Source organism: Mustela erminea, chromosome 5 (assembly GCF_009829155.1).
Source record: "Mustela erminea isolate mMusErm1 chromosome 5, mMusErm1.Pri, whole genome shotgun sequence".
In the NCBI taxonomy this organism is placed as follows: domain Eukaryota; kingdom Metazoa; phylum Chordata; class Mammalia; order Carnivora; family Mustelidae; genus Mustela; species Mustela erminea.
In genome coordinates this window covers 127,371,523-127,391,552 of record NC_045618.1, presented here as the reverse complement: position 1 = coordinate 127,391,552, position 20,030 = coordinate 127,371,523, and the positions used below count along the sequence as shown (strand labels likewise).

Here is a 20,030-nt window from a genome sequence, read left to right as displayed (position 1 = left end):
GCTGGCAAAATGACCTCAACAAGAATAGTAATTTGGTAACACTCAGTGTTCAGTTTGCGTCAAGTACTGCTCTGAGCATTCTACATAGGTCAAAAATGATGTACTTTTCTCCATAGCCCTATGATATAGGTTCCATTTTTACCCCATGTTTATAAATGAGGAAATTGAGATCCTTTAAAACTACATGACTTTCTCAACATCACACAACTGGAAAGTGGAAGTCAGGATTTGAAACTAGGCTTCTTAATCTGGGGCCTCACTCTTCACCACCATACTACATGACCTTTCACTCCCAAACTTAGGAGGAAGACATCCAGAAAACCATAGGATATTGGTAGGCAGCAAACACATCTATGACCCTTTAATTCCTGCTTTTTTATGTTTCCAGATATTGACTCGACTAGTATCATGGGTGGATAAACCACATCAATAGCTGGCTCCACTGCCTAAATATTCAGGAATATAAAAGAACATTCTCCAATATTTATGGTTAAATTGATTGTTCATCAGCAGAAAGAAACACACAACAAACACACATACATCCTTGGAGTATAGATGGGAATTCATTCCACTTGTCAAGAGAGATTTGTGTCAAAAGCAAGCACACTTGGATCACTTAGGCCTGTGCCCCCTTTTTCTCATTATGATGTCTTTGCAGTCATGAAGTCTTCTGACAGCTTGTCAATTTGGGAAATGGTATCTCTGTTGAAAGCTTGATGAGTACATCTTATTTTTAATGCTAACTAATTCCTGCTTGAAGATAATCCTCTTCGAGTCATGTTTACATAAGATACACAGAAATGACAGGATAAAAATAGTTACTACGAAATTCTCCACAGGCTATAAACAGTTTTAACTTTTGGCAAAAGGACTTTATTATTTACATACTCAGACAAATATAGGTCATACACTTCTCAGATTATTAATGTTCTTCTGCAAATAATTGACAGTGTATAAATATACCAACTGAACTCCTTACTGAGTCTTAATTAAATTCTAGCAATCTTGTTCAGAGTCTTGTGTATTTGGTTTATCTTAGGGTCATCATTAATATATATCTATAATATTACTGTCTGAGATCTTTTCTTGCTTTCTTTTTCTAAAAACAAATACAGTCAAAAGTAATTTATTTCAATGTTAGATAATGTCTAACTCCAAAATCTCAAGATTCCAATCTCCCACTGTCCAAATGTCCATAAACTTCAAATAACATCAACTCAAATGCCATAATTTTAATAGAGAACGAGGTGGCAGAATCTGTAGCTGAAGTAAAGAGCACACTGGTTTACATTAAAACAGTTATTTCTCTGTCAAATTCTCACAGCAAGAATGGATTCTCAGTTCAACTTTTCTAGGCCAAATGAAGCATCGTGTTTATAAATAAAGCCTTCAGTCCTTTTCCTCTCTAAGCAGTAAATTCTTTGCAACCTCTGGCATTTGCAGTATGAACATCTGTCTGATTTAGTTGCAGAACAAAGGTACTCTGTTATGAAAAAAGCAGCATTTCTCCACTTACCCATATCCCAAAACATTCCTAAAACATAGGTGTCCTATGGAGTCTGTGGTAGGTAGAATAATGACTCCCCAAATATGTCCACACCCCAATCCCTGGAACCTGCAATTATGTAAATTGTAGGGCAAAAAGGACTTTGCAGATAGGATTAGTGTTAAGGATATTCAGATAATGAAATTATCTAGATTATTCACGTTGGCCTAATTGATTGCATGGACATTTAAAATAAGAAAACCTTTCTCAACTGAGTTTAGAATCAGAAAGAGATAAAAGTGCAGACAAATGGCCAAAGATGATGTGTTGGTAGCTTTGAGACAGAGCAGGGACTGGACTTGGGTCCCCTCACCCTGACCATGAAATCCAGCTTTCCTTGACCACTGAAACCCTATGCCCTATGCATATCCAGTAGGGATGCAGAAGCGAGATGCTTACCAAAGGAGGGACTCAACTTCAAAGATTGATGAATACTGGACCTAACCAGTCTGCACCAAGGTGGGCCCCAGGGCTGACCTTTCACCCACTTTTTCTTTATTTTATTACCAAAAAATTACGCCCAGGGGTGGAGGTTTAATATGCTAATGAGACATTTATCCACTGTGCCTGTGGGCCCAACTTCCTGTATATCTTTCTGCCCCTTCATGCTTAGATGTCACTCCTTTCCTGTCTTAGCCTCTCTAAAAACTGTACCTGGTCTTTGTTCTGAGAGTCGGGTAGGAAGGGCCCTTTCCTTTGTGCTGCCTTCTTTGTGAATCGAGTATGATCCTCAGTAAAAACCTTGCCTGGAAATTCTCACTGGGCCCCATTTGACTCCACTACTTGCAGAGTCCAAGGACCTGAGTCAGTAACAGCTTTGAAGAAAAGGGAAGGGACAACAAGCTAAGGAACATGAACTCTCTAGAAGCTAGAATAGGCAAGAAAACAAACTGCCCCCTAGAGTCTTCAGAAAAATACAGTCATGTCAACACCTTGGTTTTGGCCCAATGACACCCGTGTTGCATTTCCGACCTGCAAGCCTATAATAAATGTGTGTGTTTTAAGCCACCAGATTCATAGTAATTTGTTACAACTGCAATAGGAAATACAAAATATATTCAAGGAAATGTGTGCATTGTGATGGTTAATTTTATGTGTCAGATAGACTAGCCATGGGGTTCCCAGAATAAACTATTTCTGGGTGTGTCCATAAGGGTGTTTCCTGATGAAATCAGCATTTGAATCTTAGGCTCAGTAAAGCAGATTATCCTCCCAAATGCACATCACCCAACCATTGAGGGTCTGGAGAGAACTTTATTTTCTTCATAAGGAACCATGTATGCTATTAGGACATAAAGATTTATTAATCTTCTATTTTCCAAGAAATAAACTAGAAGTGTTCTTAGGTACTGAAACCAAAACCATAGAACCATAAACCTCAAGCTTCAACAATTTCTCATCTGTCCCTAAAATACAAGATCCCCAGAATCTTCTAACAATTAACAACTTCTGATTTCTCCTATCTTTGGTTTGCCATCTGGTTGTAAGGATAAAAGGTGGGGGAGGAGAGGTAAGTAACACACAGGCCTGACTCCTGGGTGATTTCCTTAGAGCTCCAGTTTCACACGTACCTGGCAGATCAATTTACTGTTTACTCATTCCTTAAGCAAATATGGATTGTGTCTCTAATTTCCAGGCACTATGCTTAGTGCTGGGGATACAGTGATGAATATGACAGGCTATGCTTCCATCCCAGAAGCTGGAATTTACTGAGTTTACAGAACAATGAGAGCTAATAGGACAGTAAGAACTTCTTCCCAAGTTTAAGAGTACCTGGTAGAGAATTCTGCTCTTCAACTATGAAGGGACATGACTTACCAACTACTGAGACCTAGAGGGTGAAGTGTCTTCTAGCTTTGCATCTAAACCCATTCCTGACCAGCAAGAGGAGAACCACAGAGGCACTACAACTTTATTCTATTCTCTGCTCTCCAAAATGCTTTCTTTGTGCACAAACTGAGCAAACCCTTTAATCAGGTTGTTCTCAACTTCTAGTGTGCCAAAGAACTATCTGGAGGGCTTATTTAAAATACAGGTTCCTGGGCTCTCATCAAGATAGCCTGATCAGGTAGGTGTGACAGGAGATCCAACAGTCAGAATTTTTAAACAAATACTGCAGCTGAAATCTGCTCAGCTAAGGATTGCATTTTGATAAACATGGATATAACTCCTACATTTTTCATATCCATAAGGCTATGATGTTATTACCTTTTTAAAAAAGTAGTTTTTTATTTAATCCGATTTTTTAAAAATTTTATTCACGTTAAAGAAAAACACACACACACACACACACACAAACAATAAATCAGCCCACCTTCCATTATACAGAGATAACCACTGTTAACATTTGATAGATTTTCTCCCACCTGCTTCCTAACAGAACTAAAAAATATTTGAAGTCATGCTATATATAAAGCTCTGGGTCTTGCCAATTTCAAGTAAATATCATTAAAAAATTACCCATATGATTAAATCTTTCAAACATGAGATAGTTTTGATTTGTCATCTTTTAGGTTGCTTAGTAAAGCTTATAAATTCTTTCTGCCAATTATACATACTTTATACATACATACTATACAACCTTACTCTTAGATATTTTCAAAATTTGTGACTATTAAAAAAATTGTTTCTATAATGTTTTCACATTTTAAAATATGAACATGTGGGAAATCTACTAATTCTTATGTGCTCTAGGTTTTAGAAGGATACCTTACTTCATTTTCTGCTGGGAATGGCCAGCAATCCCTGTACCGACAGATTAAAGATTACTCCAATTTTGCTGTGAAAGAGAGAAAACAAGGGATCAATCCTCAAGACGAAGACCTTTTTTGCTCTTCTTTGCTCCCATTTTTGGAGCAAAGGATAATCACAAATCCTTATCACTGTTTCTCAAGCATGTGATGTGTGACAAGGGGTCTTCCTGGAACTAGGAGGATCTGATTACAGAATGATATGATATGCTTATCTGCATATTCAGTGAGTTCTGCTAAACATAGCCTAAGGGACAATGCATACATCTCTTAGATCACAGGATGGCTGTTTGGGTAAGAGGCTCTGGGGAATAGAGTGGCCATTCAGGCCTCAGCATTCCAAAGGCCTATGTCCTTCTCCAAAAGCTTCCACCATGTTCAGCGACCACCATGTTGCATTTTAGTAAGCCAGGTATTATGGCTGATTTCATGCTCTACATTAACCCCAACATCTCCCACTTTTTTTTTCTTTTAAAGCTGCAGCAAGTAGTTCTTGAGACAGTTGCACTATTGTAGATACGCTTCACATCTCTGACAGTGGCTAGGGCATTTATTCCAATTTTGCAGACTAGGATGAGAAGAAAACCAGTAACTATTATTACAAGAGCAACTCCTCAGAATCCCCATTTTTGTGGAAGAGAACCATGTGGCTGGCTTAAGCCACTGAAGATTGTTAGAAATAGATTGCCAAGCTTTTGCATGAAGCTAATGATTTTCTGCCACCATCAAAGCGGTGAGGATCTAATCCTTCATCTGCTGAACATCAAAAGTTAAAATATCAGGGCACCTGGGTGGCTCGGTCATTAGGTGTTTGCCTTCAGCTCAGGTCATGATCCCAGGCTCCTGGGATTGAGCCCCAACCAGGTTCCCTGCTTGGTGGGAAGCCTGCTTCTCCCTCTCCTACTCCCCCTGTATTTCCTCTCTCGTTCTCTCTCTCTCTCTCTCTCTCTCAAATAAATAAATAAAATCTTTTTTTAAAAAAAAGTTCAAATACCATGGAGTGATCCATGCATTTGTTTCTTTATCTTTTCCCAGTCATGTACGGTCTGGTTCCAGAGCATGGGGATAACACAGCCCTGTGAGCCCAGTCACATAAGAGGCCTTGCCGATAGGCTAAGGCTTCTTGTTTTTCCCCAAGATTTTCAGTAGCAGCTTCCATTAGTTGAAGATGTCCCAGTATTTTCTGATCTATAGTTTGTTGAAGTTGGAATTCCCTTGTGGTATTAATAGGCAGCTGATCCACAAAGGCCGCAGTCTAAACTAAGAGAGAAAGAGAGGCAAGGGCCACACTAGTAGCGGTAATAATTGAGACAGCCGTGACAATGCTGGCAATGATAGACCCAGGAAGCATTTGGATCGTTTAGAATCTCCTGAGCTTTCTGGGTCATCTTCTTAAGGTTTCCCCAGGTTGTGAATTTGGCCTTATGGGTACTGGGGAGGCACATGACAGTTGGCTGTTTTTCTTGTATATTCCGGTGACCCCTCTGAGTGGCTGGATTCTGGCCAGGCCAGGCCTCGGTAATGTTTAACGTTTCTAGTGGGGATCCACACTGGTCAGTCCTTAGTGGAAACACAAGTGCAATCTTACCCCCATGTTATGAGTTCTACTGGTCCCTGACCAATCCCTATGTTTGGGTCCCAAGAGTACTTGGGCTCCTGTTTTTGGCAGGTAGCGAGGTTTAAAATGTTCTTTGCCCAGAATTTCAAAATCGGAATTTTTAAATTAAAAAGACTTAGAGTAAGCAATGCTTTCTGTAATTGTGCTATAGGACTCCTATCTCCCCCTTTTAGTTTTGTATCATGTATTTAAGGGTAGAATGTGCTCTCTCAGTAATAGCCTGATTGTGACTGATTTGTCTCCAAATAGCGTGCTGTAATTTATTGACGAATTCAATAAAGGTTCTTGGGAGCCCTGCTTATTGTTCTACATCTACGTATGGACCTCTCCCCTAAAGCATATTGGCCACTACAGGACCCCTGCTAAATGACTGAGCAGCTTGTCTTTCACATAAATCATCATATTCAGTATGCCAGCCTGAATTTTGAGTGGAGCAAATACTACTTTACATAAATGCTTTGTTCACAAATGAATCTTTTATCACTTTTCTGTAAATCATTGATATCTTAAGATAAAGTTTCCTTAATCTGGAAGAGCAAACATTAGAGAATCAGCAATGTTTTAAATAAGAGTCACAAAACTATAATACTCTTTTAGTTCATTTAGTCCCAAGTTATTAATTCTTATTTAATTTGAGTGTAGCTTTTGTTAGTTCTGCAAGTTTTACACATTTAAGTTTTAGGTTTTTAAAGATATCAAAAACCTGTATCTGTCCTAAACCCTTTTATATGAATTTCCTCATCTTATAAGAGAATAAGAACAATTATAAATGACAAAAACTCAGAAATGGACATTGTTAATGATTTTATATGAGAACTTTTTATGATCCAATTGACAAGTAAACTCGGTTATTTTTGTGACACATGAAAGAGTTCAATAGCCAGAATATAGACTGCTGATGACCTTGTACCATAGGGTCCATACCAAACAAGTCTAATTAGTCAACAAGACTTTGTTCATGATTTAAATCTTGAGGAAATTTGTTAAAACCTTAGAAAGTTTCAAAGCACATGCCTAAACAAGACTACAGATCACTGCAAAACTCAATTTTTGTTTAACCAAGGTGACAATAAGAGATTCCGAAGGCAAATATGTAGGAGGTTATGTAGTTTTAGCAAAACACACCTTCTTTAATATTGAGAAGTTTTAACTAATTAACCAAAGACCTGATAATAACATAACATAGAAAGTGATTTCTGGGCACACAAAAGAGAAAAAAAACCTTTGTTTACATTTTCTTATACCAATGATTCAAGAAAACTTTGTCTTTTAAACAGAGAAAATTTCAATCTTATGCCACTATACTTTTAAAATCCCTTTATTTTAATCTTAGTCCATCATAACCATACCTAAAATTCCTTTCCAAAGATTTCCCTTTCATAAACCTTCTACAACTTTCTTCACATTCAGATTGTCCTAACTCATCTCTCCAAACAACCATCTTATTTAAGACAAAATTTCTTAAATTCTTCTTCTTTTACCTTCAACAAAAATACATTCCCATTCCTTATATCTTTCTTACATATCTCCTATGTTTCTACATACAGACTTGTCTCCATTATTTCCATCAGTCTTAACTACATTTAGTAGAATTTTGCATTCCTAGAAACCTTAGTCTCCAATGAAAACTAAGTAGTAACAAATTATCAACTGTCACACCAGAATTCTTTAGATGGCAAATCATTGAATCAGTTAAGCATAAAACATGTTTTGCCAACAGACTTAAATATTAGTTTTTGCAATAAGAAGTCAAAAATCCAAACCTACAACCAGTAATCAATTACTTAGCATTTTATCCTATTTGGAAAAGACCTAGATGTCCAAAGAATATAATTCCATTTACCATACAAGCAAAACTTTAAGGTTTCTGGCTACCAAAGACTTTGAAAATTATCTTAACTTCCATGAAAATTTTGATGAGACAATTAACCACCACTTTAGTCATCTTTTTGGTAACAGAGTGCAACAGAGAAAACATGAGCTTATTTGACCTTTAGTAAACCTCAATAGAGTAAGTTTTACATTTACTGCTGGTAACCTTAAAGATATGTCTACCTTAATTAAACTGACAAACTTAATTTAGTTCAAATACTGAATTATATTCCACCTGGATCCACCCCATTGTAGATTTTTACCAGAGACACTGGTGGGGAAATTTAGGTCCAGGGAGTGCTCTTCTTGCTCCTTGATGGTAGGGGTAGGAGGAGCCATGGTGCCTGAGGCCCTGAGGATGGTCTAGAAGTTAGTTATGCAGTCCACACCCAAGGTGGTGCAGAAAGAAGGGGGAAGAGGGGACAGAAGAGGCAAAGTTGCAAAAGGCAGAGAAAGGGTTCCCAGGTCCAGGGATCATCAGCTCCAACAGAGGAGCAAAGGCCATGTTTTCCTGCCAACAAGGGGAAATAGTCCATGTGGAGCCAGAGAAGACAGGGAATTTTCCCCAAAACAAAGGGAGTTTTGGCAGCTGCTTGGGAATATTCCTTAAAGTTCCCAACCCAAGAGAGACTTAGCCATAGTTGGCTCCAATTATAGCCATTAAGCCAGGAAATGTGTGAGGAAGAAGCCCCTACATCTATTAAGAACAGTGGGAGAAAGGGAGTCAAGAGTTCCCTTTGTCTGGGATGGACTGTGTTTCCTCCAGCAGCCTGCGTTAACTCAGAGGAGCCCTATTCAGATAATTATCATCCATGTCCGGAGGGAGTTTATTAGCCAAATACATTCAGGAAAACCCATTCTGCAAATCCCTTACATGGGGGTCCTGGTGTAGAGCAATGAAGGCCTAGGTACAAGCAATGGGTACTCCAGGTCCATTTATGATTAGCTCTGAAGAGATCTAACTGATAGAGCCCACTGAATCCACACAGTGCTAAAGATCAGTGTTTTCCTAAATTTTGCAATTCAAATTGTTTCCAGTAGGTTAAAAGACACCCCAAGGAAGAATCCTTGGGAACTAAAGAGGTCCATTACCTAGAAAATCCCCCTGACTTCCTGGTGGTGTCCCACTTGGGATATGTCAGCGACTGGAGGCGTCCCCTGAACGAAATCAGTATGACCATCACCACTGATCTAGGCCCTGTAGAAGGTAGTCCTGCCCACCCCCACCCCGCTTCCCCGTCACATTCTAGACTACAATGGGTGCTTGTGCATGGACTAAAATACCATGATACCGTGCTTAAAGGTCATGCCGTGAAGGTCATGCTTTATTTTACCTTGCCTAGGAGGTCATCGCTCAGAAGGTCATGCCTTATTTTACTCGCCTTGAGCTTTGAAGAATCCACTGTTTTTAGCCCCTGGAGGGCACTAGAAAAATTTTACAAGGGGAAATTATCCAATTTTGTAGCTTAAGTAGTTAGTAGAGGACACTGAAAGAGAACAGTAAAGACAGAAATCCATCATGATCTAAGCAACCTTCCAACACATGTAGTCCTTACAGCCAACTTCCCTAGGAAACAATCCCCTGTATGTATCACTTCCCAGATGTAGCCACCAGTAAGGATCAACTAAGCGTGGGGTGAAGGGGAGAACGTGGTAGAATTTCCTAGTGGGGGGGGGGGGAGTTTTCGTCTTTGTTGGATCTAACTTGAGAAATTAAAGGGCTAATGTGGGGAGCCAAAGGAGTCATAGGTTCCCCTTCTTTTTCTTTAAAAACGTTTGAGGTGCACTCAGTATGTAGCAGGGCCAGGGGGTACCTAACTAGACTCCACATAGTAAGGGAAGCAAGTGGCACCTTTTTACCTTGTTTATGGCAACATTTCAATTTGTTTCTAATTCCCTCCCACATTTCAAAGTCTAATGTTGTTTGGTCAGGGAAGCATGAGTTCTGCTCAACCTCTAACAAACCTTGAAGTTGGTCCTCTGTTACAGAGGCCCCGCTTACCTTAAGGAGCTGTTTCTCAATTTTAGTAACTCTGTTAGTCTTTAAAAATTGCTTTAAGGAAAAATATGACAAACAACAACAACAACAAAAGCAAGGAATACATCATCAACCCAGAATGACAAAACCAAAGTACTCTTTTGTAAAATGATTGGTTTTTAAAGAGAAAGAAGAAATTCTTTAGATACTCTGGGCATATAGGCAAAAATAAAACAAAACAAAATAAAATAAAATAGATTCTTATCACACTCTTCAATAGCAATGCTTTAAGCCAGAAGGAAATTGTACAATATAGGTAAGATACTCAAAGAAAGTACGAACCAAGAATTTATATCCACCAAAACTAACCTTCTATAAAGACCCATTATTACCTTGCAAAAACTCAGTTTTTTCCATGAGCCCTTGCTGAGTTGTCTACTGACAATGAGCTCTAGCCCAACAACATGCCTGGAGAGACATTGCCATAAGGACTGGTGGGTGATAAGCACTTGGTATGTATTTACTTGGAGAAGTAACACTAAATTATAGTTAAAAGAGAAACAAGTTTATAATGCCTATATGCTCTAACAAGGTAGTTATAGGATAGTCCCCCAAAGTGGTAGGGAAGCTGCACAGTGGATACAAACATTTTTGTATCTATGTTCAGTACTCTAATTGGTAGCAGCAGTTTTACCATTGTTATTCTGAGACTGTTGCTTATATAAAGTGGCAAATCAGTTATTATAGAATTTTTCATCTCCTGTGTCCTTGGAAACCAAAGTCATATGTCAGGTGTATGTGTGTGTGTGTGGGGAGATATATATATATATATATATATATATATATATATATATATATATATCATACCATATATACCAATATATAACAATTATAATTATATATAATAAAATACATATCTTTATTATATATTTTAATATAATGTGTTATCTATATTAATAGGTGACATTATATAGATTAATAGATAATATTAATATTATCTATATCTTATATTATATATCTAATAGATAATATTAATATTATCTATATCTATATTATATAAATATATAGATGAATATCTATTTATCTAAAATAAATATCTATTTATTTATTATTAATATCTATATTGATATATTTATAAATATAATTTATAGAAAAATATCTGTAAACATATAGATATTTATATAATATAGATACAGATAATGTTCATATAGATTATAGAGTATATGTATATATACACATACTTTATATAAACACATACTCTGCGATCTATATTAATAAATAAATAATAAAATCTATATATTAATAAATATATAATAAAATCTATGTCTGTATTTATATAAAATACCTAATTCTATTCATGAAAAAGACCTAGAAACAATGACCAATCCAGTAGCAGTGAGCATACATAATGCTCAGTTTATAGTCTTGAAATTCCCTTTTCTACTTAAGAAAATAGAGGGACCTCTTGGAGAACTGATGATTCTAAAAATGTGGCAGGAAATATAGAAGATGGGTCTGGAATATCCTGTCTTAGCAGATAACAAGGAAGCCATCGAGGCTATCAAACGGACTCAGAAACCAACCTAATGTTGGTAAAATTTCAGCTGCAACAAAGATTAAAATTGCAATCAATTGAAATGTGAAAATACATTTCACTAAGAGTTCATAAAGATACTTGGCAAAAACACTAACTGATCACCTTCTGAAGATGGTATGGAAAAAAATTATATTCTTAAAAACTATGTGAATAAAACAGAAGAATCAAGCCTTTGTTCTACCTCTCCTATATGAACTGCACCACTGGGTGACCAAATAATAGATTAAGAAAAAATCTTATAAATTGTTACAACTGATAAAGGAAAACAAAATGACACAATATTGCCATTTTGCAACCCACCGTGAACTAGTGTATGTAGTCATTATACACAATAACAGCTAATATCAAAGAAGAGCAAACTTTAGCCATGTATGTGCTTCTTGACATAAGAATATGGAACCACCTACAATCATGCCAGAAGGAAGGAAACTGGCTGACTCAGCTGCTAATAAGCAGAAAATGCAGAGGGCAGAGGCCATGTTGAATTGGACTATGAGGATGCAGTAGACAGGATCCAGACTTTGAGAAACATTATGGGTCAAATAGCAGAACAGACAGACTACAAGGAAAAGAAAGATATGGAGGCTTAAACACATATTAATTTTTTAATGGGAAAAATGGGACTATAATGCCTAGGGATGCACATTCAAATGATTAAGCAAGGAAATAATTAATATAAAAGTCAGGCTAGGAATTACTTTTGGGGGGAGAGGCCATGACTGAGATGGGATACATGGAAGGAGCTTCTGGGGTCACTGGTTAAGTTTTGTTTCTTGACCTAGGTAGTGGTTACCAGGATGTTTGTTCCCAAAATAATCACTAAGCTACAAATTTAATTTGTATGATTTTCTACATCTGTGATTTGTCTTTTAATACAAAGTTTTTAAAAGATGAAAACAGAACTCTCTACCTCATAGTATATATGTGTGTGTGTGTGTGTGTGCACGCATATACACATTTGAATATCTGGTTTCTGGTACATAGTAAGTACTTGATAAATATGAATCCTCTTCACTGTTAATCCTGTCGAACAGCCTTGCTAGTGTGATTTCAGCACCATTGCTAACATTACTAACTTGTGTGACTAATCAAAAATAGTTAATACTCAGGGTGCCTGGGTGGCTCAGTCTGTTGGGCAACTGTCTTCAGCTCAGGTCATGATCCTGGAGTCCCAGGATTGATTCCCACATTGGGCTCCCTGCTCAGCAGAGAGTCTGCTTCTCCCTCTGACTTTCCCCCTTCTTGTGCTCTCTGTTTCAAAGAAATAAATAAAATTTTTAAAAACTTAATAATTTTTTTAAATTAAAAAATTAAAATTGCTTTAAAATCTTAATATATTATCTCTCTTTGGAGAGAGAGGTTTTCCCCACATCCAGAGTTCTCAGAGACCTTTTAATTCTGTAAAAATACCCAAGCCTGAAACTTCCCCAGAATTGGTCATGAGCAGATGCCAACTTACTGTGCCCAAACTTTTCATTTTCAGGTGGTCCATTCAGTGGTCTGTGGCAAGATGATTACAACGGGGTCACCACTTGTCAGGAATAGCCAGCAATCCCTGTACCAATGGATGAAAGATTACTTTAAACTGTGCCGCAGAAGGAAGAAGGCAAGGTGGGTCAACACTCAGAGACAAAGACCCTTTGCTCTTTTTTGCTCCCACTTTTATTGGTCCTTCAGGATAATCATAAATCTTTCACTGTTTTTCAAGCACATGATGTGTGTGTGACAAGAGGTCTTCCTGGAACTAGGAGGATCTGATTATGGGAAAGATATGATATGCTAATCTGTGTGTTCTCCATGTTCTCCAAGTCCTGCTAAAGATAGCCTAAGGGACAATGCATACATCTCTTAGATCACAGAATGGCTGTTTGGCCTAAGAAAGCTTCAGTTAAGGCAACTCCCAGCTGCATTCCTACGGTGGAGTGGTCATCCTCCAGTGGAGTAGTCATGCAGGCCTTGGCATTCCAAAGGCCTATGCCCCTCTCCAAAACCTTCCCTGCCCCAGGGGCTTTTGTGTTACATTTTAGCAAGTCAGGTGCTATGGATGATTTCATGCTCTACATTAACCCCAACAATTCTCTTGCTAGTTCTAATTAGCACTTAAGTTGATTTAGCTTTCTATGTGATTTGCAAATAATAACTGTCTCCTCCTTTCTAATATTTACAATTTACTTTTTATTTTTCTTATCCCATCTGTTAAAAAGCAATACTAAATAAATTAGTACATAAATTCGTAATAACTAGTCTACTTACTTTATTCCTGATTTTGAATTATTCTAGCCTTTCACCTTTCAATATCACATTTTCTATTTCGGACTGATAATTTTAGAATTTTAAGCAAGTTTTCTCCTGTCATAGGTTCTTAAGACTCTTAATTTTAGCACCATTTTACTAAATAATTTTTTGCATCTACTAGGAAAACAATATACATATTTTTCCTTTTTAATTTAGCCTAGCTTTGTAAAACGAATTGAGAATGATATCCACCTAAGGATACTAAGCTTTGTTTCAGGGTACAGATATACCTTTTCTTCACAGATTTAGAAGAATTGGATTTTAAAAAACAAAATTAAATTTCTGAGAATTTCTTTTTGTTTCCCTTCATTGTGAAAAATAGGTTGAATGAGTATTAAAATTCTTGAGTCATATTTTTCCCTCAAAATCTAAAGATTGTTTCATAGCAGTTAATATTGTGAAAGGGATGTAATTCATAACTGACTTGTTTCTTCTGCCTAATACTTGTAGTTATTTTTCCCTTTTGTCTCCAAATTTAAAATATGTTGAGGTTAAGTGTAGGTGCAGTTTACTCTTATTTTGCCTGAATTTGAGTTGATAACTGCTTGCAAGGTGAAAATGCAAGTGTTCACTTGTGGGAAATTTTCTCCTCTTCATATTTTTTACTATTTATCTGTCATTTTTTCTCATAGTTCTACATTGAATAGGCTGGGACTACTCTTCATATTTCTTATATTTTGTCTTATGATTATTAATTTTTTCCATCAGTTTTGTGATAATTTCTCAAATATTAGTTGAAGATAGTCATAACAGATTCATCAATGTGTTTTCAAGTTTGTCTTCCATGTTTGTTACAGTAGCTGTAAATTAAGTAGGCATGTGATCTTGCTTCCTTAACTGAGGTGACTGGCCCTATAAAGTACTTCAGAGGGGTCTCTACTTCATTTGATAGGCTCTTTCAATCAAGCACAAGCTATGAGCACCATACCAGTAGCTCAAGGTACATATCTCAAAGATTTTACTAAGACTGATATTTGTGTGCTACTTCTTGTATCTGCTGATTACCCCACAATTAAATTGTCCAAAGTCTATGTCATTCCGAAGGAAAGACCAACCAGCCTGCTAGTCCTAGTCCCTATAAGCAAAGAAAAGCCTGCTTGGTGAAATCCCTTTAATATTCACAACCTTAATCATTCTCTCCTTTATTAGATCCTTTAAAAAATTAATTCTTTAATAAGATTCTTCATGGTATTTAGACCTAGTTTTCAGTTTCGATAAGCAATTTCCATTCTTATTATGGCCCTTTGTCAAAGGGGCATGTGGGACAAAGACTGAGGTGACTAATAGACTTGGAACATGTCGTCATATAAAAAGAACACCATCATTCTCATAAATACCTCAACATAAAGACAAAAAAAAAATGAGAGGAGGATTAAAACAAAGCATTCAAAAACTATTAGAAAATAGCAATGATTTAACATGACACTACTAAACTCCAAGAAGAGAAAGAGAATAGAACACCAAAACATTTAGAGACAGTGGCTAAAAATTGTCTCAAGTGAATGAAAATCAATGCATCACAGATCTGATAAACTCAGAGAACCCCACACTGGATAAACATGAAAACATACATACAGACACATTATGGTCAAACTGATGAGAAGAAAAGATAAAGAGACAATCCTCAAGATAGACAAAAAGAATATACATATAGAGAAACAAAGTCATGAATTACACTTGATATTTTATCAGAGATTACACAAGCCCAAAGACAATAGACTCACATATTTAAAGAGTGGAAGGAACAAGACAGTAACAAAACAAATAACAAACAAATAACTGCTGACCTAGAATTGTATATTTAGCAAAAATATCTTTCAATAATAAAAGGGAAATCTTTTTCATAAACTTAAAGCTGAAACAATCATTAGATGTATACTCAAAAAATTTCCATCTTCCATCAAAATCTTCCATCAAAAGAAGTATGATAGCATTTAGACATACAGATCTTACATAGAAAAATTAAGAGCAGAGAAATGGCTTTTTTAAAAGGATGCTTTATAAGAAAGATACAGTGTTGTAGCAAACCTATCCACAGCGACCTGGCATGCCAGGAAGGACTGGCATGATACATTCAGGGTAATAAATGAGAAAAATATACAGTCAAGAATGCTCTATCCAGCGAGGCTGTCATTGAAAATAGGAGTGTTAACAAAGCTTCAAGGACAAACCCAAAATAAAAGAATTTGAGATCACCAAACCAGCCCTATAGTAACATTGAAAGGTGTCCTCTAAGCAAAGAGGGAACCTAAAAGTAACATAGACCAAAGAAGAGCAGAGATGATATAAAGTAGTAGTCATCTTACAGGCAATGCAATGGCACTAAATTCATATCTTTCAATAGTTACCCTAAATGTAAATGGGCTAAATGCCACAATCAAAAGACACAGAGTATCAGATTGGATTAAAAAAGCAAGACCTGTTGATATGCTGTCTGCAAGAGATTCATTTTAGACCCAAAGACACCTCCAGATTTAAAGTGAGGGGGTGGAAAACCATTTATTACACTAATGAACATCAAAAGAAAGCTGGGGTGGCAATCCTTGTATCAGACAAATTCGATTTTAAACCATAGACTGTAATAAGAGATAAGGAAGTACACTAAATCATATTTAAATTGTCTATCCCAACAAGAAGATGTAACAGTTATAAGTCTTCATGCCCCTCACATGGGAGCAGCCAATTATATAAACCAATTAATAACAAAATCAAAGAAACACATTGATAAGAATACAATAATAGTAGGAGACTTTAACACCTCTCTCACTGAAATGGACAGATCATCTCAGCAAAAGATCAACAAGGAAATAGCACTTTAAATGATACACTGGACCAGATGGACTTCATAGATATATTCAGAACATTCCATCCCAAAGTAACAGAATAAACATTCTTCTTGAGTGCACATAGAACATTCTCTAGAATAGATCACATCCTGGGTCACAAAGCAGGTTTCAACTGGTAGCAAAAATTGGGACCATTCCTTGCATATTTTCAGACAACACTGCTTTGAAATTTGAACTCAGTCACAAGAGGAAAGTTGGAAAGAACTCAAATACATGGAGGCTAAAGAGCATCCTACTGAAGAATGAATGGGTCAACCAGGAAATTAAAGAAGAATTTAAAAAATTCATGGAAATAAATGCAAATGAAAACATAACTGTTCAAAATCTTGGGATGCAGCAAAGAGAGAAGTATATAGCAATATAAGCCTCGCTCAAGAAACAAGAAAGGCTCAAATAAACAATCTAACCCTCCACCTAAAGGAGCTCGAGAAAGAACAGCAAAGAATGCCTAAACCCAGCAGGAGAAGAGAAATAATAATGATCAGAGCAGAAATCAGTGAAATAGAAACCAAAAGAACAGTAGAATAAATCAACAAAACTAGGAGCCAGATCTTTGAAAGAATTAATAAGATTGATAAACCCTTGGCCAGATTATCAAAAAGAAAAGAGAAAGGACCCAAATTAATAAAATCATAAATGAAAGAGAGATCACAACCAACACCAAAGAAATACAAACAATTATAAGAATATATCGTGAGCAACTATACACCAGCAAGTCTGATAATCTGGAAGAAATGGATGTATTCCTAGTGACATATAAACTACCAAAACTGAACCAGGAAGAAATAGAAAACCTGTAAGGAAATTGAAGCAGGCATCAAAAATCTTCCAACAAACAAGAGCCCAGGGCCAGATGGCTTCCCAGGGGAATTATATCAAACATTTAAAGAATAATACCTATTCTTCTGAAACTATTCCAGAAAATAAAAATGGAAGGAAAACTTCCAAAGTCATATTATGAGGCCAGCATCACATTGATCACAAAACCAGACAAAGACCTCATCAAAAAGGAGAATTACAGACCAATATCCTTGATGAACATGGATGCAAAAATTCTCACCAAAATACTCACTTATAGGATCCAACAGTACATTAAAAGGATTATTCACCACGACCAACTGGGAGTTATTCCAGGGCTGCAAGATTGGTTCAACATCAGCCAATCAATCAATGTGATACACGACATTAATAAAAGAAAAGAAAAGAACCATATGATACTCTCAATAGATGCTGAAAAAGCATTTGACAAAGTACAGCATCCTTTTTTGATCAAAACTCTTCAAAGGGTAAGGATAGAGAATATATTCCTCAATACCATAAAAGCCACCTATGAAAAATGCACAGTGAATATCATTCTCAGTGGGGAAAAACTGAGAGCTTCTCCCCTAAGGTCAGGAACATGGCAGCGTTATCCACTATCACCACTGCTATTCAACATAGTACTGGAAATCCGAGCTTCAGCAATCAGACAACAACAACAACAACAAAATAAAAGGCATCTGAGTCAGGAGCATTTAGGTGGCTCGGTTGGTTAAGCGACTGCCTTTGGCCCAGGTCATGATCCCAGGGTCCTGGGATCAAGCCCTGCATCAGGCTCCATGCTCAGGAGGGGGCCTGCTTCTCTCTCTCTCTCTCTCTCTCTGCCAGTTCTACTTCTTGTTCTCTCTTGCTCTTTCTCTCTGTCAAATAAATAAATAAAATCTTATAAAAATAATAAAAATAATATATATTTTTTTAAAAAGTACATTCAAATCAGCAAGGTCAAACCCTCACTCTTTGCAGATGATACGATACTTTGTGTGGAAAACCCAAAGATTCCACCCCAAAACTACTAGAACTCATACAGGAATTCAGTAAAGTGGCAGGATATAAAATCAATACACAGAAATCAGTTACATTTCTGTTTATCAGCAATAAGACAGAGAAATTAAGGAGTAAACCCCACTTACAATTGCACCCCAAAACATAAGTTATCTAGGGATAAATCTAACCAAAGAGACAAAGAGTCTATACTCAGAAAACTATAGAATACTGATGAAAGAAACTGAGGAAGATGCAAAGAAATGAAAAAATGTTCCATGCTCATGGATTGGAAGAACAAATATTGTTAATATGTCTAGGCTACCCAGAGCAATCTACACATTTACTGCAATCCTTATCAAAATGTCATCAACTTTTTTTTCACAGAAATGAAAGAAATAATCCTAAAATTTGTATGGAATAAGACCTGAAGAGCCAGAGGAATATTGAAAAGAAAACCAAAGCCAGTGACACCACAGTTCTGGACTCCAAGCTCTATTACAAAGTTGTGATCATCAAGACAGTATGGTACTGACACCAAAACAGACACATAGATCAATGAAACGGAATAGAAATGGATCCTCAGCTCAATGGTCAACTAATCTTCACCAAAGCAGGAAAGAATATCCAACAGGAAAAAGACAACCGCTTCAACAAATGGTGTTGGGAAAATTAGACAACCACATGCTTAAGAATGAAACTGGACCATTTCCTTACACCATATACAAAAATAGACTCAAAATGGATGAAAGACCTAAGTGTAAGACAGGAATCCATCAAAATCTTTGAGAAGAACATAGGCAGCAACCTCTTTGACCTCAGCCACAGCAACTTCTTCCTAGACATATCACCAAAGGCAAGGGAAGCAAGGGCAAAAATGAACTATTGGGATTTCATCAAGATCAAAAGCTTTTGCACAGCAAAGGAAACAGTCAACAAAACCAAAAGACAACTGACAGAATGGGAGAAGATATTTGCAAATGACATATTATTTAAAGAACTAGTATCAAAAATCTCTAAGGAACATATCAAACTCTTATGGACATTGGGGAGGGTATGTGCTTTGGTAAGTGCTGTGAAGTGTGTAAACCTGGTGATTCACAGACCTGTACCCCTGGGGATAAAAATATATGTTTATAAAAAATAAAAATTAAAAAAAAAAAGAAGAACATATCAAACTCAACACCCAAAGAACAGATAATCCAATCAAGAAATGGGCAGAAGACATGAACAGACATTTCTGCAAAGAAGACATACAAGTGGCCAAAAAACACATGAAAAAGTGTTCAATATCACTCAGCATCAGGCAACAAATTAAAACCACAATAAGATTCCACCTCACACCAGTCAGAAGTCCTAAAATTAACAAGTCAGGAAATGGCAGACGTTGGTGAGGATAGGAGAAAGGGGAACTCTCCTACACTGTTGGTGAGAATGTGAACTGGTGCAGCCACTCTGGAAAACAGTATGGAGGTTCCTCAACAAGTTGAAAATAGAGCTACCCTATGACCCAGCAACTGCACTACTGGGTGTTTATACCAAAGATACAAATGTAGCAATCCCAAGGGGCACATGCACCCCAGTGTTTATAGCAGCAAGATTTCCAGATGTCCTCAGACTGATGAATGGATAAAGTAGAAGTAATACACACACACACACACACACACACACACACACACACACACACACAATGGAATATTAGGCAGCCATCAAAAAATAAAATCTTGC

General features: G+C 36.8%; 2 long non-coding RNA genes across 2 annotated transcripts in view; both read right to left on the bottom strand.

The window, feature by feature from the left end:
• Positions 1 to 9,199: 9,199 nt before the first annotated feature.
• Positions 9,200 to 20,030, bottom strand: part of LOC116591681 — a 93,956-nt gene continuing 83,125 nt past the window's right edge. The window contains exons 3-4 of the long non-coding RNA XR_004286118.1: positions 12,821 to 12,916; positions 9,200 to 9,273 (exon numbers count right to left, since the gene is read on the bottom strand). This is a non-coding gene — a long non-coding RNA (uncharacterized LOC116591681). The remainder of the gene's footprint in view (positions 9,274 to 12,820; positions 12,917 to 20,030) is intronic.
• On the bottom strand, positions 16,264 to 19,332 carry LOC116591680. Its single transcript, XR_004286117.1, has 3 exons — positions 19,253 to 19,332; positions 17,925 to 17,929; positions 16,264 to 16,277 (listed from the first exon to the last, which is right to left on the bottom strand). It is a non-coding gene; the product is annotated as an uncharacterized LOC116591680 (long non-coding RNA).